The sequence below is a fragment of the Phacochoerus africanus genome, chromosome 5 (genome assembly GCF_016906955.1).
Source record: "Phacochoerus africanus isolate WHEZ1 chromosome 5, ROS_Pafr_v1, whole genome shotgun sequence".
Lineage (NCBI taxonomy): Eukaryota > Metazoa > Chordata > Mammalia > Artiodactyla > Suidae > Phacochoerus > Phacochoerus africanus.
The window spans coordinates 127,697,200-127,723,716 of NC_062548.1; the positions used below are offsets into that span (position 1 = coordinate 127,697,200).

General features: G+C 36.6%; 1 non-coding gene across 1 annotated transcript; it reads left to right on the forward strand.

The window, feature by feature from the left end:
- The first annotated feature begins 18,781 nt into the window (after positions 1-18,781).
- On the forward strand, positions 18,782-18,888 carry LOC125128602 (U6 spliceosomal RNA). Its single transcript, XR_007135297.1, has one exon. It is a non-coding gene; the product is annotated as a U6 spliceosomal RNA (small nuclear RNA).
- Positions 18,889-26,517: the final 7,629 nt, after the last annotated feature.

Below are 26,517 nucleotides of genomic sequence, written 5' to 3' on the forward strand. Positions count from 1 at the left end.
TTCATCCTTTCAGGGAACTTCTTCCTGAGAACGCCTCAGGTCCTGCTCTGGAAGGTGGGGCTTGGAGAAAGACAATCATTTGGAGGTTGGCCAGGCTGTGCATTCTCTAAAGTGCTTCCCACCCTCCGCGTGGCTGGGAGCCCAAACAGCCTCACCGATGTCAGCTCCTGGTGACTCGCATTGGGCCAGGCCTCCTGGTCTCCCCAGAACCATGTTCATTCCAGCTTAAAGTGGGAAAAAGGAGACAGTGTGGGTTTCACAATTTTTGATAGTGCATGAGAAGGTGCAGACATAACTGAAGCCCCTGTAAGATATACAAAATTTCAGTCAATACCAAAGTTTGGTGGGATAATTCTGATAACGTCTTTTTTCAGGTATCACATTCTTTCTGGTCTTCAAAATGTCAGTCCCTTTCAGTGACTTTTACCTACCTGCTCACTATCCCCAGCATGATAGAGAATTAAGCACTAAAAATTCCACTTCTCTCTTTGTTTCTTGTCCCCTCTGTTTAAATCTCACCATCATATCTATACACAATCTGGCCACAATGATTGCTTCTGGTCTCATCATATACGAAATCATGCAATTTACCCCCTGTTTTGGTCACTTTCAAAAATCTTACCATCTCCCTTTTCCATTTCATTGCTCACACATGTTCCTCAGCCTGGCATTCTTTCCAACCCTCATCTCCGTGTTAGAAATTCAGCCCATCCTTCAAATACATTTCAAATGCCAGCTTCTCTGAGAAAACTTACCAGGTCCCCCAGATGAAAGTGGCCACCCTTCCCTTCCTATACCCGAGATTACTTCATTCTGTCTCACTCATGCCACTTCCCTTTAGCAGTCTTTGTGATGGTTAATGGTTTCATTTGTTTATCTTGTGTATTAGAATATACACTTCTACTGGAGAGGGGGCCAATCTGAGCTTTGTGAACTGTTAATAGTTAACAAGGTGTTAAAGATCATCCTTTTCATTTATTCATTTATTTATTTTGTCTTTTTGCTTTTCTAGGGCCACTTCCATGGCATATGGAGGTCCCAGGCTAGGGGTCTAATTGGAGCTGTAGCTGCCAGCCTACAGCAGAGCCACAGCAAGGGAGGGATCCGAGCCACGTCTGCGACCTATACCACAGCTCACGGCAACGCCGGATCCTTAACCCACTGAGCAAGGGCAGGGATCGAACCCGCAACCTCATGGTTCCTAGTCGGACTCATTAACCACTGCACCTTTTATGTCCTGTTCCTTAATAATGAAAAAACTGAGAGCAAGATAAAGGGCCGAGAGAGACCGAAACCCAATTCATCGTTCACCGTGTTACCTCTCCATATCCCACGATGGACGAGAAAGCATTGGACATACCATTTTGAAATTGTAAGAGATTCCTGAGTGATTAACTAATTCCTTTAAGCAGATGCGAATGCTAAGAATGTACTCTGTTCTATACTTAGCAATCTTCTCCCCACCAATGAACACAACACCAACAAGACCCATTCCATTGCGGTATCTATGGTAAACATTTTAAGTACTGGAATTCATCAGATCATCAACTGAGGACCTAATTTAGCCACAGTATCTGGTGAATTATGTTTATTATCTTGCTCACGCCTTGTGACAGCCCTGCAGGTGGAGTGAATACTCCTGATATACAGCCAAATAAACAGACACTTAGAAAGATTAGGTAAATAACCATTCCATGTGGCCCATCACTCTTCCATCTCCTGTTGTCATGAAAGCTGGTTTATTTTACAGAACTGAGTGTAGAAGGATGCTAAACAGAGTGAGCAAACTCAGATATTTGTGGAAATAACAAGTGGAACCAGAGTTTCTGTTTGGTCTAAGTACACAGTAACAATTTGGAGAGGACTAAGCACCACTTTCCCCTTCAAGTTCTGGAAGAGAAAATACGCAAATCTGGGAGAAGACTATTCTGATAAGCTAGAGAGGATGGCATCCTGTCTATAAATGTAAAGATGGCCATTCCAGAGATGCTAGATCAAATCAGCAGTTAATAAAATGAAGGGCACTAGAGAATGTTGAAGTGATGAGTCTTTCTTTGCTCTGAATGGCATCATTATGATCAATTGTAAGTTGACTAGGTTTCTTATGCTTATTTCCTTCTTGGAACTTCTGTGGCATTGTTCTCATTAACTGTGCAATCGGTTGCTAGGTCTCTTCTTAAAGCGGAGAAATAGACTGTTTCCTGGAGAAGCTATGATTCACTCCGACTTCCTACTCTCCTTGTTCTTGCCAGTTTGAGGCTGCACCATTGCTTCTTAGACTCCGGTGGACAATCCGTTATAAGAAGGGAAGCACTTGCTGCAAAGGAGACAATACCATGCTAGAAAAAAAGACCTCACTAGACTTAGAGTCAAAATGCCACAAAGAAACTATAAATAGGAGTTGGATGAGTGGATGAGTAGAAAGTGGCCTAACCTCTGTGTCTCAGTTTACTTGTCTTTAAAATGGGAATAATTCCCTGGTGGTCTGCAGTCAAGGATCTGGCTTTGTTACTGCTGTGGTGCAGTTCAATCTCTGGCCGGGGAACTTCCACATGCTGTGAGTACAGCCAGAAGAATAAATACATACAATAAATAAAATAAAATGGGTGTTACAATGCTCTTTACAGGATATTTTGAGGGATGTGCCCTGTCCATTGCACAATACAGTGTTGTCTAATAAAAATATAATACAGCTCACAAAAGGAACCTTAAATTTTAAGTTGCCACATTAAGACATAACTGAAATTAGTTTTAATAGCATTTTATTCAATAACATCTAATGTATGTTGATTAGAAACATTATTCTCCATTTCTCATTATTGTAATTGGTCCGGATTTAGCACATCTTAATGACATGGTCACAGGTAGATTAAAGATGGAGTTTTCACAGGATCAGCACATAGTGCTGATACCAAATTTCTGCTTTTCCTGTGGCCCATAACTTTCATCTTATCTCTAAATGTGATCATATTTCTCTCTTTTTCATCTGGAGGCCTCCCAGTGAGAGTTCTGATATTTTTCCCAGGTATAATTTCACTTTAAAGTAATACACATGAGCAAAGCATCCAGGAAGAGCTGGAGTCTATGAAGCATATCTCTGTGCAGCAGAGTGGCATGGGGAACAGGGAAGGTGGGCACAGGCAGAAAGATCCTTGGGCAAAACTTCCCCTGTGAGAAATGTCTCCCAGTGCTCACCCAGCCACACAGTAAACATGGATTCTGCCACATTTTGACAAAAGATTCAACTCAATTATTCTAACGTAGCCCAGGAATACTACACTCTTCAAAGTTTTCATCCCAAATATATAAAGAAAGAATGATGACATAGGACGGGGTCACATTAGGGATGCATTATAGGGAACTTCTTGTCTAGCAATGGAAACCCCTTTTCACTCCTTTTTTTCCCCTCTGCCAAAAGAAATTCCTGATTCTTCTCCACCCTGCAATTTCTCCCTTCTCTAGAGTCCCATTACATTACACTTAGGGTTTCGTACATAAAAGCTATTTTTAGCAGTTACCATATCCCATGGAAACTATGACACTGGTAATTATAAATTGCACTGTATTTCGTGTATCCCTGAGAAAGGAAAACTCTGACAATTAAACTATGACAGCCTGCTTTCTTGTCACTTAGAAGTCTTATTTTATACTTATCAAAAGAGGCTTTTAGACTGATTTTGAGCTAGAAGGATGACAAGATGAATGGTAGCCAAGTTCATGCTCAGTAGGCATTAATAGCCGTGTCATGATGGCCATATCATGCCTGCAATTGGAAAACAGGGTTAATAATAAGACCATTTTTTCAGAGAGATTAAAATGTGAATCAATATGCATAGCGAAGTTGATGAAATATGGAATTTTTATTCTGCACTCAGACTCTGAACTTCCTGAGAGCATTAGTGCATGTTTGCCTGTAGATGTTTTACATACAGAATTTACATATAGTACCTTTAAAAACTTTTGTTTCTAGTCATCACAAAGTAGTGGAAATCTCCAGTCTTTGGAGCCATGTACTAGCTCTGAGTCCTTTGAGCAATTTCCCCGAGACACTGCCAATGTATTGTTATATAAAACAGATGTGTATACATCATCTAATTTGATATCTGGCACATGGTAAACATTCCAAATTATTAGCTTGTTGAAAAAAATTGATAATAGAACCAAGGAAATGGGAGGGAGAAACCCTCTTTCTTCCCATCCTCCTCTTGTCACTTGTCGTTATTTCAGAGGCTGAGGAGGCTGAAGAGAATTTGGCTTCCTCTTTCCAAGAACAATGAGATAAATTAGTCAGACCTGAGCAATCCCTGGGTAGTCCTCAGACTCAAGCCCATTGGTGACTAGCACTTTTTTTAACCTGATGAAAAGACAGAAGGTGGCAGAAACACAAGAGTTGCATGTCATCCTCTGAAATTTCTGAGATCTGTGGATGAGGGTCCAGCAGTGTCCAGTAATGCCCGAAAGCTACATGGCAGGGCAAAGGAACAGGTAAAGGTCATTTCTTGGTTAAAAAAAAAGAAATCCCTAACTTCTTGATGTAACCCAATTTAATGAGGCGTAGAAATTCAGAGCTCTCTGAAATTTTATAGCAATTACAACACAAATGGCTCCAAAGCAAGATGATCTTATTATGGGGAGGCCATAAAATGCTCAACTCCAGAATGTCAGGAAAGGCAAATGGTTCTTGGCTGGCATGTAAGAATTTATGGAAGGTTTGTGGAATTGCCAGCACCTGATGATCCTCACAGGCTAGTTTATTGTGGCAAATGCATCATTTCATTCGGGACCGACAATTTTTCGTATTCTTATCAAGGAGGGTAAAGCACCTGTTTCCAGAAGCCCTGTAAAGTTTCTTTCAGAATGGCACACAGTTCAGTGGAGGGGAAAAAAAGAGAGAGAATGCCATTTTCTGTTGATATATTAGGCCAAAATGTCTTGTGCAAACACCCATCAGCCTCCACGCTCTGCACTTGGCCATGCTAACACCATGATTCTCCAAGCCTGCCCCTCCAGCAGCATCAGCATCATGTGGGAACTTAAAAAAAAAAAACCCTTGGGCCCATTACCAGACTTCCTGAATTAGAAACACTGAGGGTGGTGCCCAGAAATTTGTATTTTAACACCCTCCCCCAGAAGAGTCAAATGTATGTTCAAGTTTGTGAACTAACACAATAAGTCCAAGCTTGTTCCTGGATCAATAATCCTATTTTCTTTAAATGCAGGAATGGGCTATTGGTTCCCGGCCACACATCCAGTATCTCCCTAGGGTCTTAAACCTCCTTGGCCTTCAAGCAAACAGAATTTAGGGAGTTCTGGTGTCTCATGTCAAAATCAGTATCACTCCCACAACTAGCTATTGGAGCTATGATCTTGTGTCCCATGGCTGGTCTTTGTTCACTTCAGAAGTTTGTATCAAGTGCCTAGCACATGCCAGACCTCCTTTAGGCACTGAGGCTGGAGCAGGAAAGAAGGCAATCGAGGGAATGCCTTCTATGGTCATACATCCCAGGAGAGAGAAGACGAACAGGAAACAATGAGGGAGACAGGACCCCTGGTTCTCCAACGAGACCAGATCATTTTTCAACAAACTTATTTTACAGGTACTTGCTGCATATTGATTCTGTGCCAGGCACTGGGGAAACAGGAGGCACTACGTGGAGTGGCAGGGCCCTAGAGGAACTCAAGGTCTGGGAAATGCATTTACAAATCAGGGTGAGTTGTGGAAAGGAAAGGCAGGAAGCCTCAGTTTCCTGGGGTCAATCAGCAGACATTGCAAAAGTGGGTAATGAAGAGGTTCACAACGCAGGATGAAACGTAACCTGAACATAAGAGGATGTTCTGCAGAGACGGCATGTTGTTCTGGTCACGTGAGCTCTAGTTGACTTCCTGTCTGATAGCCCCTTTGATGCCCAGAGAAGAGCCCCTGTTGTCATAAACTTGGAGCCTCTCTTTTCCTTCTCATTTACCCTCCAAACCCACCTCCTGGAACCAAGTCTTGAATCCTCACCTTGGACATGGCTGTCTGCTGGCTGCCCTCCCTGAGGCCACCTGCCCCATCTCTCATGTGCCTTCCAGGCTGTGCCGAGGCTGTTTCACACCCATGTGTTTGGGCTCAACTACAAGCCCCATGAGGCCTCCCGGAAAATGCACAGAACTTGAATTACCCCTTGCTTGCTCTTATCCTCTGCCTCTAAGCACGCCCATTCCAGCATGACCTCTCCTCCCCTCTCCATTCCAGACCAGAGCAGAGTCAGTCCAGATTCAGTGTTGTGCTGGCAAATGTGTAACAACAGCTTTCCAGGGAAAAAAATCTCTCCATTTGTAGCATTTGCAGGCTTTGTGGTGTAGAAACTCCCACCATGGCCTATTTCAAGTGACCACAACCGTTAGGAGAAACATATTCGGGGTGTTAAGCCCTGAGCAGCAAACCCCAGCACCCCAGCACTGCCCCCACCCCAGGGAAAACACACTGCAACTAACCTGGTTTGCCCTTTCCTTATCAAGTCTTGCTTTTTATGTTTCAGTTTTCCTATTGGGTACATGTTCTTTCAGTGAGATCACCTCTGAACACTATAAAAGTGCGCTCAGTCACGTATTTCCTCCTACTTTATTCTCTTTCCACTTAACCTGAGTTATTTTCCTTTACAGTTGTATTACCACCCAACATATAATAGTTTGTTTTTTTTTTTCTAATTTTTCCTCCACTAGAATGAAAATACATATAAGAACAATAGCTATGAGAATCTTCAATAGTTGGAAGAGCATCCAGGAGTTCCTGCTGTGGTTCAGTGGCAACGAATCCAACTAGTATCCATGAGTTTGTGGGTTCAATTCCTAGTCCCACTCAGTGGGTTAAGGATCCAGCATTGCTGTGAACTGCAGTGTAGGCTGCAGATGCGCCTTGCATCTGGCATTGCTGTGGCTGTGGCGTAGGCTGGCAGCTGCAGCACCAACTTGACTCCCAGCTTCAGAACTCCCATATCCTGTGGGGTAGCATTTACTAAATATTTCTTAAATGAATGGTTGAATATATGAATACATATTTTCTATTTATAGTAAAGCCATAAGTCAGAAAATGCTTTCATTGGTATATACAAGTATGTTCTCACCAGTGACATTTGTAAGATTTATCATTTGGGTTTTATACCAAATAATTTATGTGCATTATGAAAGTGCATCTGAATAGAAATTTTTGTTTTTTTTCTTATGTTGTTTTTAGGCATAGCAGTTCTTATAAATGATCACATGACACTTCGATGCATCTATTAGGGAATTTAGTTATTTACACCCTACATTTTACCATAAAGATTTTTATATCATCCATTTAGTTGCATTATGGGTGCATTTAACTTTGTTTCACCAACAGTCTTGATCCTTTATTTCAATATCCCAAAATATTTATTTTTTAACATTTCATTGTATTTCTATATGACATCTAAACTGCAAAACTAGAAAGAAGTGGAGCATACTCACACATATACACATGCTCATACATAAAGATATGGTTTGTAGATAAGTTTCACAGTGGCAATATGTGAAGTATATATGCAATATCTTTTATTTGTGATATCTACATTTGTTAAAATTATGTGAAATGTCAACTAAGAAAATACATAGTCTAAATATATATGTAACTTTTATAATCAGAGTTAATCAGTAGACATGTATACTGAATAGAATAACTATTTTGAAATGTTCTGACTTTGTCAAACACAAAAGTCTGAATCGTGTTGCTGAAACCAGGCCTCTGTGCACCTGTACCAAATAGAAGGCAGAGACAGAATTTGGGTGAAGGAGAATAAGATAGCTTTTATTGCTTTTCCAGGGAAAGGAAGCCACAGCAGGCTAATTCCCTAAAGACTGTGCCTTCCTTTGGGAGAGGTTAAGAAGTGGTTTTATAGTTTGGGTATAGATAATAGAGCCACAGATAAGGATCAGTGTAAATTCAAGTGTTCAGTTCCTTCTTCTTCAAAGTTGGTGGTTATTGGCCCCTGGACTCATTCTGGTCCTTCTCCTCTCTGGTTTTCATTTGCTGGGGTTTTGGTTCTGCAGAATAACTCAAAGATATTTTATGTATATTCCTCGAAGAGGAACAAGGACCCTGCACCAAGGCTGCACTACTGTTTCTTGACTGTTCCTCCCTTGTCTCTGCCTCACCATCCTTCCCTGATTAGCAACTGTTTGAGCCTGCCCTTTGGAACCCAGGGAAGGTCATGGAAGCTGAAGTTTATTCCCTAAAAACAAGAAATGGGACCACAGTAAGGCCTGCATGACCAGGAACCCTGCAGGGTCCAGCTTGGTTTCAATAGGACCATATTGTCCACTTTTCCACTTCCGTAAATAGTATCTTATTCTTAACAGCACTATCATAAATTACTGGCGTATCTTCTCTTCCAGTGTGTGAGCTTCTTAAAGAGGAGGCATATTTTACTCATTGCTATAGCCAAGTTGTAGCTACTGCAGTATTCTTTTATTTAATACACACTTTTAGGTGAATGAACTTCACAAGAAAAGTAGATCATTTCCAAATCTTCCAGGTTACTTTTATAACCTAGTGAATAACAAATTTAAGTCATATTAATAAAGTAGAGCTTATGAACATAACAATTAAATTATGGGATAGCCTCACATTTTTCCATTAGAAAGTGAAGCAATGCCTCAGATACAATTTTAACAGTAACCCTCTTTTGGACACAAGCATCGACTCACTTCAAAGTGTGTGTGTGTGTGTGTGTGTGTGTGTGTTTTATTAATTATAGTCAGAAATTCTGATCAGTGAGATGGGACATCTTAGAAATTTCTCTATGAATAAGGAGATTGATTATGTTTGATGGAAAAGATGACAGAATTCTTCAGCAGACATATTTGACTAGATGTTTATTATTTTATGGAAAGCAAACAAGAAAAAAAGGATTAAATTCAGTGGTGTTTTTGTTTGTTCATTCAGTTGTATAAACTGTATAAACAAATTTATATAAATTCACTGTTTTTGTTTTTTTGTGGGTTTTTTTGTTTTTCTAAAGAAAGTTTTTTTGAAACCTTTATAAAGGGCATCTAAATATGCACAAATGACAATTTTAATGAGTTAAGTTATAGCCTCATGACAAATATAGATGAAACTTTTTGAAAATTTTTGTTGAAAGAAAGAATAGCCCAAGTCAAAATATTCTGCACATTGACTTTCAATATTTCTGAATCATGTACAAGCTTGTTAGAATTTCTAATGAAAAATATGCCAGATTAAAAGAATCTTCTGCCAATTTGTGTTCTCCCAATATTATAAGAAGAAAGAAGCATGTTGAAAATATGCAGATTTCTCATTCAGCAATGTTTCTTTTCCTATGCATGTTAGTTATTGGAAATGTAGGGATTCTATTTCATGATTTATTTATAGATTTTTGCCTCACACGTTTTTACACAGCATTGCAATTGTTTTCATGAAAGTTTCCATTGTCAGCATGACTCCTCCAAGAAATAAGTGAATTTCATGTAGGGAACAAAAAGAGATAGGGCTGTTTCTATCATCATTTTCTAAACTTGTATACCTAGTTTATACTCTTATCTGTTGTTGAACACTAATCTGAAAATTGAATGGTTTGTAGCAATATTAATAGTTTCTAAGGATATTGGTCTATAACATATTCTTGACACTTAATCCCCTGGATCAATGCAGATCTTTATGGCTCTTGTCTCTCTGTGTAATAGGGAAGAACAAATCTGACTCCATATGAATCTCTTTTACTTTAACCTTTGTATTCTATTTATTGCTTTTGCTGTGAGTTGAGAATGTTGCCTATAGCCTGAAATATTCATGATAGCCGGGTCCCAAGACTCTGACCTTTTAGAGTATAACACTTTTCCATTCACACAGAGCTAAGAAATTGCAGAACAGAGACTAACATTAGTCTTGGAGATTTTCAAGACCACCAGGTCAATCTGATGGACCACTGCCACAACAAAGGATTCCAACACCAAGAAGTATACAACAACCAACCACTCTCTCTTTCCCCTTTTTAATGTAAAAGAAGCCTGAATTCTGACTTGGGTGAAAGGGTTCTCTAGGACATTGCTCCAACCATCGTGGACTGCAGCTTTCTGAATAAAGTCCTTATTCTTTGCCCCAACACCTCGTTTCCTGATTTATTAACATGTCATGCCGTGAGCAGAATGAGTTTGAACTGGGTAACTCCTGTTCTTCTCTCTTTATTTGATTACCTATTGAGTATCTACTTGACATAGGGTCATAAAATCCAACCATTTGGTAGGAAACTGAAAGGATATTTATGCGAATACCACATATTAAGTGCATGCTCTCTGTAGAGAATATTCAGAATTTCAGCTTATCCTAACAGTAACAACTATTATGTTAATGATGAAAGTGAGTTTATTCATTTATTTACTCTTTAGCCGATAATTATCCAGTACCTATTAACTGCCAGGTACTGAGTTAGGCACTATAGAAGATGAAGAGCTGAACTAAATATAAACCCTGATAGCTCACTGCCTCTGTCCCAAGTTTGTTGTAGATGTCTTTCTTTTAGCGAAAAAAATTAGTATTTAAAATCTAGTTTTAGTTTCCATCAGATAGTAATATTTCCATATACAAAATCATGTGTAAATATATAGCTATTTACATGTGGATATATAGATACAGATATTTTAAATATATATACATTATGTAAATACCTATAAAAGTTTAAATTCTCTACATACATTTTTTTCTTTTTTTTCTTTTCTTTTTCTACATATATTTTATAATTTTCCTTAATAGGCAAACTTCTCTACCTTCTTTATTAGCTTAAATTGAAACTGTTTTTCATGCATCGGAGGGATAGGAAAGGGTGGCTTTGGTTTCTATTAATCCATAGTGCACTTTACAATAAGAGGGTTTTTTTTATTTTAATTTTTTTATTATTTATTTATTTATTTATTTATTTATTTATTTTTGCTTTTCAGGGCCACACCTGTGCCACATGGAAGTTGCCAGGCTAGGGATCAAATCAGAGCTGCAGCTACAGACCTGTACCACAGCCACAGCAATGGCAGATCCGAGACATATCTACACTGCAGCTCATAGCAATGCTCGATCTTTAACCCACTGACTGATGCCAGGGATCAAACCTGCATCCGCATAGATACTAGTCAGGTTCATTACAGCTGAGCCATGATGGGAACTCCTAACAGCTATTTTTTTTTTAACTTGCATTTACACATTTATTTTCATACAATTTTATACAAATGATCAGTTCTTATGTATTTATGCCTTTGAGAACTCTGATTATTTTTAAATTCTAAAGCTTGCAGATCCGTTATCCTAATTTTACAGAGAAGGAGACATATTAATAGAGATGCGGGAAGTAAATTGCTATAGGTTAACCAGTAAGCAACATATCTAGGTATAAGAGTCTCATCTTGATTCCAACTAAGTACACTAGCTACTTAACTATCCACCAAAGGAAAGATGATCTAGAATACTTTTGTGCATCAATCAAATGTCTTTGAAACTGAAGACTAGGTTCTCTCTCTCTCTCTTTTTTTTTTCCAGAAAAGGGGCTTCATTCTTCAGTACAAATCGAGAGAAAAATATATCATGATCATTATATGATATATAATATATATGTATGAATTCATATGTGTATGATCACTTTTAATTGAACACAGTTTTAAGGAAAGCCTCTCTTTTTCTCAAGTTAGACTTCCCTTAAATGTTTTTCCTTAAAAATACTTCTTCATATTATTACCGTGGGAATTCTATTAAGGTTCAAATTAATATGCAATTCTAATTAATATGCTTTTTGAGTCAAGGATTATTTTAAAGTTTGCTTTTTATTTTCAAACATTGAATTATAATATAAAGTTTTAGTATAATTTTATTATGTTCAGAGAATTGCTATTTAGTTTTTGGATATCCATATTTCAATTTGAATGTACAATTGTCTGATCACCACCTGTTGAAAGAACTATCCTTTCTGTATTGGATCACCTTAACATTTTTGAAAATCAATAGACCATATATGTATAGATTTCTCTCTTCATTCTACTTTCTATATACATGTAGAAATTAGATGATATATTAATGTATATTATTATAAATTATATTAATAAAATCATACTATAATATATATTTATTACATTATATAATGCAATACAATATATAATATAGTTATATATTATTATACCTTATATAATAATCATATTACATATTGTATATTATAATTATACAATATAATACTATATATTAGTATTTTTATCAACACTGAATAATTATAATTTCTTAAAATCAGATAATATGAGTTCTCCAACTTTATTCTTTTCTTAAAATTCTGTGTTAGTTCATCAAAGCCCTTTGCTTTTCCATATCAATTTCTACAAAGAAACCTGCTGGGATTTTGATTGGGGTGATATTGAATCTAAAAGTCATTATAGGGAGAATTGACCTCACCAATATTGAGGCTTCTGGCCCAAGAACTTGGTATATTGCTAATTTTATTAAGATGCATCATCATTTTTTGGAAGTTTTCATTATATAAAACACAAATATGTATTATTTAATATATCCTTTTCATTCTTTTTATGCTATTTATTGAATTTAATTTTTTAATTTTTTTCTCTGATAATGTATAGAAATATAATTGACTTGTGTAATTTATATTTGTAACTATATCTTTGACCCATGGATTGCTTAAGAGTATGTAGTTTTATCATTAAGTATTTGGTAATTTTCCAGATATCATTCCAATACTGATTTCTAGTTTACCTCCATTTTTTAAAGAGAACATACCATGTGATTTCAATCATTTTTAAATTTACTAAAACATACTTTGTAGTTTAGCCTAAGTGAAACAAAGTAATTGAAAAAGATTCTTCTGGTTAAGACAACATCATAATGATGATGAATTAACTAACAAAGAAGAAATATAAACACTAAATATACGCTCCTAATAACATGGTTTAAAATATGAAAATCAAAATAGAATGAGATATAGGTAAATATACAATCATAGCAGAGATTTTCATGTAGCTTTTGGTAAGTGATGGAACAGTGCCATAAAGTTTTTTCTCAATCTCTATTCAGGAGCTCTGCTATCTTGCTCAATTGCACTTTTCATATATTGCATAAATTGAGTGTAAACCTTTCTCGTAGACTTGCAAATATTAAATTCTTTCTATTAAAAGCACTTTCTAATATTTTTACCTCCCATTCTCACCTAATTAGTTAAAATGCTGTAACCTCTAGAGGTTTTTCTAATCTCCTTCCTTCTGAAATTGAACAGCTAATCTGTATTCAATGCTTATGTTCTGAAAGGCTCTATGCTAATTACTTTAATTAGTTATCTAACTTACCTTTACAACAAACTGCTAGGTATCATTATGCTTATTTTATACATCAAGAAGTTGAGATTCATGTAGGTTGAATAATGTGCTAAGTTTACACATTTTCGGTATGACAAAGTGAGGCTTACACCAAAAAGTTCCTACTCCAAAGCCCCATATTCATAAATTCTATTCTAAATTGTGTTGTACATTCTCTTATCTCTGTTGGTTGCAACCACTTTAGTAGCATATACCAGAGTCTATTTAGGTTTCTTATTGTATGTTACGGTTGACCTGGATATTAGACACGTACCCTTTGAGAAAGGACAAATGCTAGAAGCCTATTTTCTAGAAGCAAGAACAGATACTTATAATATTTATGATGTTCATTTTCTTTATGTAGCTACACACCTATATTTATAACTATGTATGTATATGTGTGTATATATTTTAATTGAATTTACTTGAATAAGAGTCCTATGAATGGTATTTTCCAAGGTAGAATGATTTTATGGCTAAATACATGGTATTTTATTTTCTGCTTGCCTTCCTGGCAGGAGCATCAGGTAAGTATCTGCACATGGATGGAGAAATTCAATCTAACAGGTAGCACATTTCTTTGAAGGCCTTGGCATTGTATTGTATGGGGAAGGCAGGTATTCTCAGCAGCAGTCAGAAGCTTCCTCACTAAGAATTCCCCTGGGGTTCAATGATGCCATTTGGGGATGAGTTTATTCAGACACAAGTTATTAGAAGGAATGACTGGGCAAACTGCTCTTAGCTACAGTGATACTGAGAGCATAAGAATTATATTTACTTATTAAAAACAGGGAGTTCCCGTCGTGGCGCAGTGGTTAACGAATCCGACTAGGAACCATGAGGTTGCGGGTTCCGTCCCTGCCCTTGCTCAGTGGGTTAACGATCCGGCGTTGCCGTGAGCTGTGGTGTAGGTTGCAGACGCGGCTCGGATCCCGCGTTGCTGTGGCTCTGGCGTAGGCCAGTGGCTACAGCTCCGACTCGACCCCTAGCCTGGGAACCTCCATATGCCGCGGGAGCGGCCCAAGAAATAGCAACAACAACAACAGCAACAATAACAACAACAACAACAAAGACAAAAAAAAAAGAATTATATTTACTTATTAAAAACAGAAAAGATTCTGCAAAATAGTGAGTCCTTGGCTATAAAGTGCCCTGCAGTGTGGCACAGCTGAAGAAAGGAATTAACTAGCCAATTAAATAAATTCTGCTTCAAAGCTTTGATTCAAATGATCATTTAATAAAAATTTTCTTTTTTCTGTAACATCTCATTGATGTTTGAATATTTAGTATTTATCTTCTCTAAATATTTCTACCATGTTAGAAGAAAACTAGATTATTTTCAACACCAAACTAAAATGTATACAACCAGACCCCATGTCTGGCAGAGTCACATATGCAATTCCTATAATTTTTCAAACTGAAAATTGGCAGTCATTATCCCCACTTAGCAGAATAGGACAGAAGCACAGAGCAATGAAATAATTCAACTGAAGTTTCAAAGTTAGCAAGTGATTAAAGCCAAGGTTCAACTTTCTAAAACATTACCTGTTCCAATTGCCATATTACTAATTTCTGCTGGGCATAAAAATAAATACAAGAGAATTAGTAATGGAGTTACTTGGAGGTCAGAGGTTCATACTCAACTAAGAAGAGATCTCTCCCAGGAGCTCAGTGTTCCACTTGGGAAATAATGAAGCTTCCTAACTGACAGATTAGTTTTTCATTAGAGTGATAATTACCCGTTATGGTAACTGCCTACCTTGAAGTATCTCTTAATGTTGATTAGCATATTATCATTTCTTTGTTATTATTATTACCTCTAAGTAAGGGCGTTGAGTTGCTCCATGTAAAGTCCAACACTTTCTAGGACAGATTCTAGAAATAGGTTTTCTGAGGTTATTCAGCTCTTCTGTTTCTTCTCTGAAACTGGGCAAGTTTGTACCCTATCTGTGCCTTGGTTTCTGAACTGCAAACAAAAGATTTGCATAGTATCTACATTAAAGTGTTTCTATAGGAATTGAATTTGCAAATGAAAAGCTCTCAGAACAATGCTTTTCATATTTTAGGTCAAATATTGTTTTCTGATTTTATATTTACAGTTACAACAAAACACATGTTAGAAACATGTGTACATTGATATCTTTCTTTTTCTAGAATGTGCAATAAAATCCATTAATAATATTCATACTCAATCCAAGTTTTAAAGTTAAAATATTCTTTTTCATTGTCAGAAATGTTTGGGAAGATAATTCTATTATTTACAATTTGTTTGATATTGCTGCAATTCTTAAAGTTTTACCCAGTGTGTAGACATTATCCATTATTTACACATTGTTACTAAATTGGTTAATTGACCATGGCTTGTAATGAAATCTGAGGTGGATATTAAATTATTCATGCTGTAAGTAAATTAATACTCAGTGATTTTGCTTTCATTTTTGGAATATATGATTAGTACCTTTTTATTCTGTAACTTACCCATTTTCATTTCTAATAGGCCATAATTTTTCACAGGTGGGCACTATGAACCTATAAAAAGTTGGTGTGACTAACTTGGGTTTACTTTGCTTTGTCTTAAAAAATCTTTTCAGGTGTTCTTTCTAAAGTTTCTAATTGAATCTGACAAATGGATTCAGTGTATATCTTTAAAGAGTGGTTTCAATCTAATGGGGCTGCCTTTCTGACAAATGCATCAAGATTGAAGCATCTAAATGAACTGTATGTCTCAAAATTGTTTTCCTGTGAGATTATAAATAATTCAATCAAATTTTGGCTAAATTGCAGTGGCTGATGTGAGATGAAATGTGACAAGTATAATGTAATATAGATAGTAGATAACAATGGGCTGGATTGTGGCTTCAAATACTTCTTAACTTATAGTGTCACCCCTTTGTCTCTATAGCCCTGTGTATGCACACCCATCTGCACATACATACACACACACAGAGCATTCTTTCCTGGTACTATAGACAAATTACATAGAAAACCTGGTCTCAGAAGCTGTTTTGTTCAGTTCAGTAAATGTATGTTAACCTCTGCTTGATTTTCAAAGTAGAAAAATCTTTGTTCCTTTGTTTCTGCCACTCAGTAATTTATGAGGAAAATTATTTTCAAGTAAAAAAGAAAGACATGTAGCTGTATGGCATGGTAAGTGGTACCACAGAGGCAAGCTCAGGGTTTTAATGGAGCACAACAAGAGCACGTCTTTTGTTTTTAATCTTAGTTGATTTCAATGATTCTTCAGTTTCTATTGTACAGCAAAGTGACCCAGTCAGCTACAGTTCCCCATGCTGTACACGAGGCAACAAAAGATTCTAGAGCTTCTCAGCTAGAGTTTCTTTACTAAGTGAAGTAAGTCAGAAAGAGAAAGACAGCACCAAATGATATCACTTATTTGTGGCATCTAAAATATGCTACAGATGATCCTATGCCCAAAACCAGAACCGGATCACAGACATGGAGATCAGACTTGTGGTTGCGAGGGGGCAGGGTGGGGGAGAGTGGGACGGATGGAGAGTTTGGGGTTGGTGGATGCCTATGGAACAAGAGCACTTCCCTGGCCACAGTGAAATGTTAAAATATTCTAATTTCAGGGTGATTGTTTTATTGTTTTAAGCAATTCCCGGGCCATACAACTGCTCCACAAAGCACTCCAATCATCTCGGGACTCCTTTAAAAGGACAGTGCTGGAGGCCACTCTCTAAGATCTGTTCTGACCACTACAAGATGAAGTTCTCAGTGTTTTGTTCTCCTGCTTCTCTCTGGTAAATCGGCCAGCCCCAGTTGCATCTCTATCTCCAGTAAGTCTATCAGTCTTCTTCCCCTTTCACCATAACCTCCGCTGTTTTTGAGAGCACTCAGCCTTGGTTGGACTTCTCGCTGCCACAGGGAGAGATTTAAAACTCTCTTCTAGAGCCAGCTTCTCTCCCAAGGCTAAAGCCCTGAGCCTGGGCTCTGTTACTGGGGCAGCGACATGCCTCCCCTGAGGGACACTCTGGCTTTGAACTCTGAATAATTCTTGGGAGGGGGTAGAGTCTCCTCCGTTTACTTCTCTAGGTGTGAAATCCTTGCCTCGGAAGCTGGGGCACAGAGGACTGAGGTGTCAGTATTGTTAGCAGCCCCACAGCCAAGGCAAAGCCTCTACCTCATAGGAAGGTGGTGGGAGAAAGAAGCCTTTTCCTGATTTTCAGTCATATTTTCTGGAACTTAACCTCAGCAACAGGTACCTTGGAGCAGAATGAGAAATATTTTTATCTTTCCCGCTCGGGGAAAACCTTCCTCCAATTGTGACCCAGAAGCAGTCGTGTGATTTGGCAATACTTATTTAAAGTATTGAGGAGGAGGGGGGGAAATAGGTCATAACTCATATGCCATAGCTTCTCACTTTTCTTTCTCTTCTTACTGTGGTAATGTGTTTAGGAGCCTTTATTTTTTTTTAATACCTATTTTGCCTGGGAGCAGCTCCACACAACTCTCATGCTGTCTTGTCAAAAGTGAAACTCCCCAATGATCAACAGCTGTTTTTCACAATGATTTATCCTGTGTCCCATAACGCCCTATTTAATACGTCAGGTTATGCTGCATATATAATAGTTATTGAACAAATAACAGCTCTTTTACTCTTTTATATCCACTTACTTGGGATTGATATGCCTAGGGGACATTATTTCAGATTTTATCTCTACACTTGTCACTGGCTAATTGCTGCTGCTATAGTGCCTTTCCCCCTTTGAACAGGTTTTTTTTTTTTAACCTCAGCAAATGTAGATATTACCTGTCCTTACAGGATTAAATTAGAAGTAAATGAAAAAATAACATGTGTGAAAGTGCTTAATAATGTCAGCATAAGATATAATGTTAGGTATTCAAATATAATGATTTTTTTCAATTATTCACACTTTAATTAATTATTGATATAGCCTCATATAATTCTAAGATTATATGGGAAAAGTTACATCATTTTGATGGGCCATTACTTCTACATTTCTTGATGACATCTTTTTAAATGCAAATAAAATAAAGATAATTGAATGGAGTGTGCCCAAAATAAAAATAGTTCTAGGAACCACGTATAGGAAAAATTCTGGAACTGAAAAGATTTCAAACTTTTGAAAAAAAATCTGCAGTTTTTTCAACATTGTATGCAGAATTTATGGTTGGTGACTTAGATAATGATGAAATTGAATGTCAGAATATTCTAGCGATTAAAAATTCATAGTAATAAAAATATATTGAATATTGTATTGTTAGTATCAGTATATGTTGGGTATTCAAATATAATGATTTTATAATAATGAGAGGCCAATGAGTCTTTTATCCAGAATTTTATACAAGGGATTGCTGAAACTGAGACTTCTGTTGATCAGCATATTGGTTTTCAAAAAAAACTGAGAAACTATAAACTAAATGGGTGATTTTAAAACTATGTTTAGTGCTCGCTTTGGCAGCACATATACTAAAAATGGAACGATACAGAAAAGATTAGCATGTCCCCTATGCAAAGATGACACGCAAATTCGTAAAGTCTTCATATTTTTAAAAATCATTATATAAAAAAATAATAAAACTGTGTTCATAGAAACCAGAAAGTCTCTAATGTTAGCTAAGAGGCTTAGATAGGAAGGCAAACATGAAGGATGACCTGTTGGAATGCTATGTTCTTTTTTCAATCACTCAAAAAATGTTAATTCCTATCTGTTTATTGTACTGGGTAATAATATAAAGCTCCATGGGGGAAGAAAAAGAAATACACTCTTGAAAAACATTCTGCAAAACAATGTTTACAGCTTAAGTTTGTAAACTTCTGAATTATATGAACTCCTGCCTCTTTGGACCTTTAGATTGACTATTCAGTGATGCTTTGACTCATAACACGTAGTGGATGGGCAGATGAGCTTTCAGCTTTGCCTCTCTGTACTCTCAATGTGGTCCAAGTTTTACCTACTTCATTTCCATTTTTTTTCTTTCTTTTTTTCTTTTTTTTTTTTTTCCTGCCAGGCTTATTTTCAACAGCTGGTTCTTTAGATGTTTTTTTGCATCCTCTCAAGGGTACAGCCTCCCAGGATGAAATGAGGCTTCTCTGAGGAGGATGTCTGGGGTATTGTTGTTGTAAAAAGACCTCATTCTGAGCTCTTCATCACAAACAAAGAAGAGATCTTAACCCAGATTCACCTTTTCTGGCAAAAGGACACAAATGCCAGATGCAATGCACATTTATTCTGTCATTCTTCTTCTTAGCTCTTCCTAGGCTGACAGCTATACAGTGTGAAATAAGGAGTGTTTTTGGCCAGCTAGAAATATAAAGGCCATAAAGAAACAGCGCACACTGAACTCATTTCCCATAAAACAGGACCCTTTTTATTACTTTTGATTTAAAATCGAAATGACAATTGCATATATTTCTTCGTGCGTGTACAGAATCAAACGTTGAGCATAAAACTCCTTGAACAACACTGGACCCTACCAATTAGGTCTAAAATTGAATAATATTTCTTAAGTCTAAGAACTGGAAAAATATTCCTGAGGTGCTCCTGCTCTCTTTCTCTTTTTCTCTCACACAGACACATATACACACCAACTTACAAAAATTTTTACTAAATTAATAAACACAGCTTAGACTCCATTCTGTCACTATGTAACCTGAATTTTACACTGAAAATGGTTGCCCATGAATTTAAATTAAAATATTGCAAGAGTTTTTCTGGCACTTCAAAACATTTTCAGAATACTGTGTCACATGCCTTAATTTTAATATAATGCTAAAGGGTAGTGTTTCCTTTTTTCTATGTAGTTTTATCAATTAAAAATATCCTTTCATCAAGAATGGTCCTCTTTAATTAGATAAGTGAAAATACATGCAAAACTGCATTTTTTACATACAATTTCATAGTATACACAAAATATATCCAGGGATCTTAGATCAAAGAGTGCCTTTTTTTTAAGAAGCTAGAAAAGGGATGAATGTGTATGCAGCACTATATTAATATCATATGCCACTTTATACGTAGCGTATCATAGAAGTTCCACTATATTTTAGAAATGGGAACTCTGAGACTCCATGGGATAATTAATCCAGTCGCACAGTGAGAACACAATCCAGTTGGGACTCAAGAGATATCTTCTTTCCTTATAATTTTTTTTCCATTTCACAATCTCTGATGCTAATAGAAAAATAATATGACCAGTCCAGAAATCCTGCTGATTCTTCAGGAGTCAGTTAAATGTCAAGATAAAGCATCCTGCCCTACCAATTAGTGGTTGAATGAACTTGGTAGGTTTAAATTGCCTGCCCCTTACCATCCTCATCTGTGAAATGGGGACAAACACAGTAGTTGTTTCACGTGGCTGTTGCGAAGAGTAAATGATTTAACCTTGGTAAAGAGCTTAGAACATAGAATGTTCATATGGCATTAAATGTTTTATAACATGGGCATGAAAGTCTCCCAATCTATTCTAGTAACCATTATTTTTTCTCTTATTCTGATGTTCTTTTACCTCTCACTCTGATTATACGGCTGGTATTTTTTTTTCTCAGAAATACCTTTCTTTTACTTTTTTTTCCTCTTTGAAGGAACTGTGTTCTAGTATTTCTATAAAAAGACAATGCAAATATGTTAGCAAATAAGGTTAAAGCAAGCCAAGGGAAATTGACTGTATTAGCCTATTTTCCTGTCACTGAAGACTTAATTCTTCTGCTAGACAAAGCATAGCCGTGTGGCAGCTCCTGGAGAACGGGGATGCAAACCTCCTGCACCCATGGAAAATTCAATTATCCACTCCTGACTCATTTACGCAGAATTTAACTCTCTATTTTCCAGTGGCATCATTATCAAGGCAGGTTTTGAAAACTGATGATCTTCTGTTACTTATGCCATACATTTATAGTTTGTGTTCAATATCTGGCTATTACTTCATGAATTTCTATGAGGGAACTCAAACTCAGTATGACCTGGGTTTTTGTTTTTTTTCTTTTTTTTTCCCTCCCAGGTCCTTTACCCACAATGCAAACTTGATCTCCATTGGAAGGTTTACTGGAGCTTATTCATCTTGCTTAACAGAAACTGACTTTGCTCATTGATCATCAACTCCTCATTTCCCCCTCTCCCGGCCCCATTCTATTCTGTTTCTGTAAGTTTCACTATCTAAACACCTCACAAAAGTGGAATTGTTTGTCCTTCTGTGACAGCTTGTTTCACTTGGCATAATATCCTTTAGGTTTATCCATGTTGTCAAAAGGGCAGGATTGCCTTCCTTAGTAAGGCTGAATAATATTCCACTGTATTTATTTACCACATTTTCTTTATTCAACCATCTGTTGACAGATAGGTTGGTTATTTTCATATATTGGCTATCATGAATAACGCTGCAGTGAACATGGAAGTGCAGATAGCTCTTTGAGAATCTGATTTCAATTCTTTTGTATGTATAGCCAGAAGTGGGATTGCTGGATCATATGGTAATTCTGTTTTGGGATTTTTGAGGAACCTCCGTAATATTTTCCATAGCTGCCGCCTCATTTTGCATCACACCCACAGTGTATAAGGATTCCAATTTTTCCACATCCTTGCTAACACATTTTTTTAATAACAGACATTCCACAGATGTGAGGTGATAGTTCATTGCCATTTTGATTTGCATTTCCCTCATAATTAATCATGTTATGTGTTCTTTTGAAATATGCCTGTTGGTCATTTGGATATCTTCTTTGGAGAAATGTCTATTCAAGTCTTTTACCCTTTTTTTGGTTTGTTTGGTAATGAACTTTATTTTTCTTTTCATTTAATAAAATTTGAATACCTCTCCTATGTCCTTGAAATTCCGTTAGAACATTTTTAGATTTTCAATATTTGTTTGGTATTGCATCATATGATAAACATACTCCCAATGTTTGATATTTAGATTGTTTCCACTTTTTGCAAGTGTTTATATGGTGTTTGCCATTATAGTATTCTAAGCACTTTAGGTATGTTAAATATCACCTCTACTAAAATTTTATGAATGTGGGACTATTATTGTCTTCTTTTCATAAATTGGGAAATTAATCACAGAGAGTAAGTGACTTGTCTAAGGTCACATAGTGAGTTAAATGGTATAATCTTATTAAAATCCAAGCAGAGGAGTTCCCGTTGTGGTGCAGCAGAAACGAATCCGACTAGGAACCATGAGGTTGCAGGTTCCATCCCTGGCCTTGCTCGGTGGGTTAATGATCTGGCGTTGCTGTGAGCTGTGGCATAGGTTGCAGACGTGGCTTGGATCTGACATTGCTGTGGCTCTGGTGTAGGCCTGCAGCAACAGCTCTGATTAGATCCCTAGCCTGGGAACCTCCATATGCCACGAGTGCAGCCCTAAAAAGGGCAAAAAAGACAAAAAAAAAAATCCAAGCTGACAAGAATGCTAAGCCTTATACTATACTGTCATCTCTTAATGCTCTAATGATATATCTAAAGCTAAAATTTGTACACATCTTCAGTAAGTTCTTTTCTATAAGTGCCTAGATGTAGAATAATGGATCAAAGGATATGACATTTTACAGTTCTTAATGCAAACTGTTCCAAATGGTTTCCAATTGTTTTCTTTTTTCCAATTTTTAAATGGTAAAATACACATAAAATAAAATGTATCATCATAACCATTTTAAGCGGCCAATTCAGCAATATTAAATACCTCTAGAATGTTCTGCAACATCACCACTCTCCATATCCATAACTCCATAACCTTCCATAACTAAAACTCTATACCCATTAAACAATAATTCCCTATTCCCCTCTCCCACCAGCCCTTGACAATCACCATGCTGTGTTGTCTCTATGACTTTGACTATTTTTTTGACTTTGTCTCTTTAAATACCTCATATAAGGAATCATATCTGGAATCACAGAGTTTTTTGTTTTTCCATGAGAATATGTGACTGGTTTATTTCACTTAGTTTGATATCTTCAGAGTTCACTTGTATTATAGCATATGTTAGAATTTCCTTCTTTTTAAGGTTGAAGATATCCCATTATATGTAAAAACCATATTTTGCTTGTCCATTCATCCATCAGTGGAAACTAGGGTTGCTTCTACATTCCAGCTAATGTGAATAATACTGAGATCAACATGAGTATACAAATAACTCTTTAAGACCTGCTTTCAATTCTTTTGAGTAGATATCAGAAGTGGAATTGTTGGAGTTCCCACTGTGGCTCAACAGTTAATGAACCCTACTAGGATCCATGAGGATATGGTTGGATCCCTGGCCTCACTCAGTGGGTTAAGGACCCAGCGTTGCCATGAGCTATGGTGTAGGTCACAGATGCAGCTCAGATCTGGCATTGCTGTTGCTGAGGTATAGGCCGGCGGCTGTAGCTCTGATTTGACCACTAGCCTAAGAACCTCCATATACTGCAAGTGCAGCCCTCAAAAGCAACAACAACAAAAAGGAAGTGAAATGGTTAGATCATATAGCAATTCTCTTTTTTAATTTTTGCCATATTGTTTTCCACACCAGCTTACGATTTTACTTTGCCACCAAGAGTCCATGAGCCTTTTTTTCCTCCTTTTTATAGCATCTATCCTGGTCTGTGTGAGGTGATAACTCATGTAGTTTTGATTTGCAGTTCCTTAATGTTTAGTGATGTTGAGCATATTTTCATGTGCTTATTGACTATTCGTATATATTCTTTAGAGAAATGTCTGTTCAAGTCCTTTGTCCATTTAGGAATCAAACCCTTTAGTTTTGTTGCTGTTGTTGTTGACTTTTAAGAGTTCCCTTTGCCCATTTTTTACTATGGAGTTGTAGGAATTCCCTGTGTATTTTGGATATAGCCCCTTATTATATAAATGGCTTGTGAATACTTTTTCCCATTCTGTAGATTGCCTTTTTACTTTTTTTATTGTTTCCTTTGTTATGCAAAAGCATTTTAGTTTACCTTAGTCTTGCTTATTTATTTTCACTTTTGTTTCTTGTGCTCTTGGTGCCCTAAGAAATTATTGCCAACATCAATGTCAAGAAACTTTTCACCATATTTTCACGTAAGCTTTATGGTTTCAGGTATTACATTTAAATCTTGAGTCCATTTTGATTTGTTTTTTGTATATAATGTGAAATGAATATCAAATTAATTCTTCTGTATGTCAATATCCACTTTTTCACACAGTTTATTGAAGAGATTATCCTTTCCCTTTGTGTATTCTTGATACCCTTGTTGAAGATCAGTTGATTATGTATGGGTTTCTTTCTGAGGTCTCTTTTCTGTTCTATCGGCTATATGTGTGTCTAGGCCAGCACCATATGGCTTTATTTACTGTAGCTTTGTAATATATTTTGAAGTCAGAGCATGTAATACCATTGGCATTGTTCTTCATCAAGTTTGATTTAACTATTTAAGGCCTTTTGTGGTTCCATATGAATTTTATTTTTAAAAAATATTTCTATGAAAATACTATTGGAGTTTTTATTTGGTTTGCCTTAAATCTATAGATCAATTTGGGTTGCATGGACATTTTAACAATATTGTCTTTCAGTCCACAAGCAAAGATGTCTTCCTATTTGTTTGTGTTTTCTTTAATTTCTTTCATCAGCATTTTATAATTCTTAGTGTAGAGATCCATAAGCCCCTGAGTTAAGTTTATTCCTAAGTGTTTCACTTTGGGGAGGGCTACTATAAACAGAATTGTTTTCTTAATTTTCATTTAGGATAGTTTGTTGTTAGTGTATAGAAATGCAACTCTTTTTCTGTACGCTGATGCTGTATTCTGTAACTTTACTGAATTTGTCTATTGTTCCACATTTGAATGTTCCCCATTGCTGTACTTACCTGCCACAACGCATCAGGGAAAGATGACTGAAGAAATTGCTTTTTCGTTTTTGGAAAGAAATCTTGACAAGGAACTTAACTGGGTATGACAAAGCTGAATGCCAGTAAAATGCTGAGGATCATCTAAAACATTCTGTGTTGAGGGCCTGGAGACCTGACCTCTCAACTTTGCAACTTACTAGCTATTTAGACAGGAGGAGTCAATAACTCCTCTGAGCTTGACACTTTACTTCCAAAAAAAATAAGGTCACTGAACTAGATAATAGGTAAGTTTTCTCTGGCCTTACTTATTTTGACTGAATTAGCCTTTATTTCTATAATTTATGATTATACTTGCTGGTATTTATTTATTTATTGTAGGGTATCAGAGATCAAAATTCATGGATAAGAATTCTAATTCTCACTTCATTCAAATTTTCTTGAACATTTAAATCCAAATACCTAAAAATTGAAGGAGAGTCTTCAGGGATCTTGGAACTGTTTCAAGCAGCAGCAAAAGAGAACTTTCTTAGCAGTTCTCGTTTTAAAGTTAAACATTAATTTGATGTCTTTAGTTGGTGCCATGATTTACCCAGTTATTTGTATAAAACTATGTGCTTTCTCCCCTCAGCTACGATTCTTAAAGTAAAAATGGTACTCTGAGTGCACTGCCTTTTAGGGAATACCCTAGACACAAATGGCAATAGAAAATTCCATAAAATAATTAAAATTAAATAAATTAATATTTTATTTCCTCAGGCAGATGAGCTATATTTCCAGTGTTCACTATCCATACCTGGCTAGTGGATACTGTTTTGGACAGTGTGGGTACAGAACATTTCTATCATCACAGAAAGATCTACCATTGATCCCTGTATGAGAAAATAGACCAGCATTTCTGTTGTCGTCATTGCCTAAGAATTCTTCTGAGTACTTTCTGAAATATGGAAACCCACTTTGAGAATTACACCTCAAGGGATGTTGAAGAGTGTCCACTTCTGTTATAATAGAAATAAACTGCTAATGGAGAGTCAGAGTAATAGGATTCATATCAAGTTCTGCAACTTATGAGGTGAGATGTAGGACTTTAGGCATTTCCCTTAGATTACTAATGTGTCTAGACACAATTGCCTCACTGTATTATGTTAATTAAATAAGAACTTCCTATTTCGTAGGGTTGTTTTAAGCATAAAAGATATATTGCACAAAGACAAGCATTATGTCTCACTAATATTTATATGTTTTGAATCTAGCATGGTGCCAGGCATATCTAGGTGTTCAATAAATGTTTCACAACTGACAGGCTGGATGATGAATATTCATCAAGTTGTATAACCACTGGTATGGACATGTTGAAAATGATCCTGCCTATGAATTTTATAAATATGGT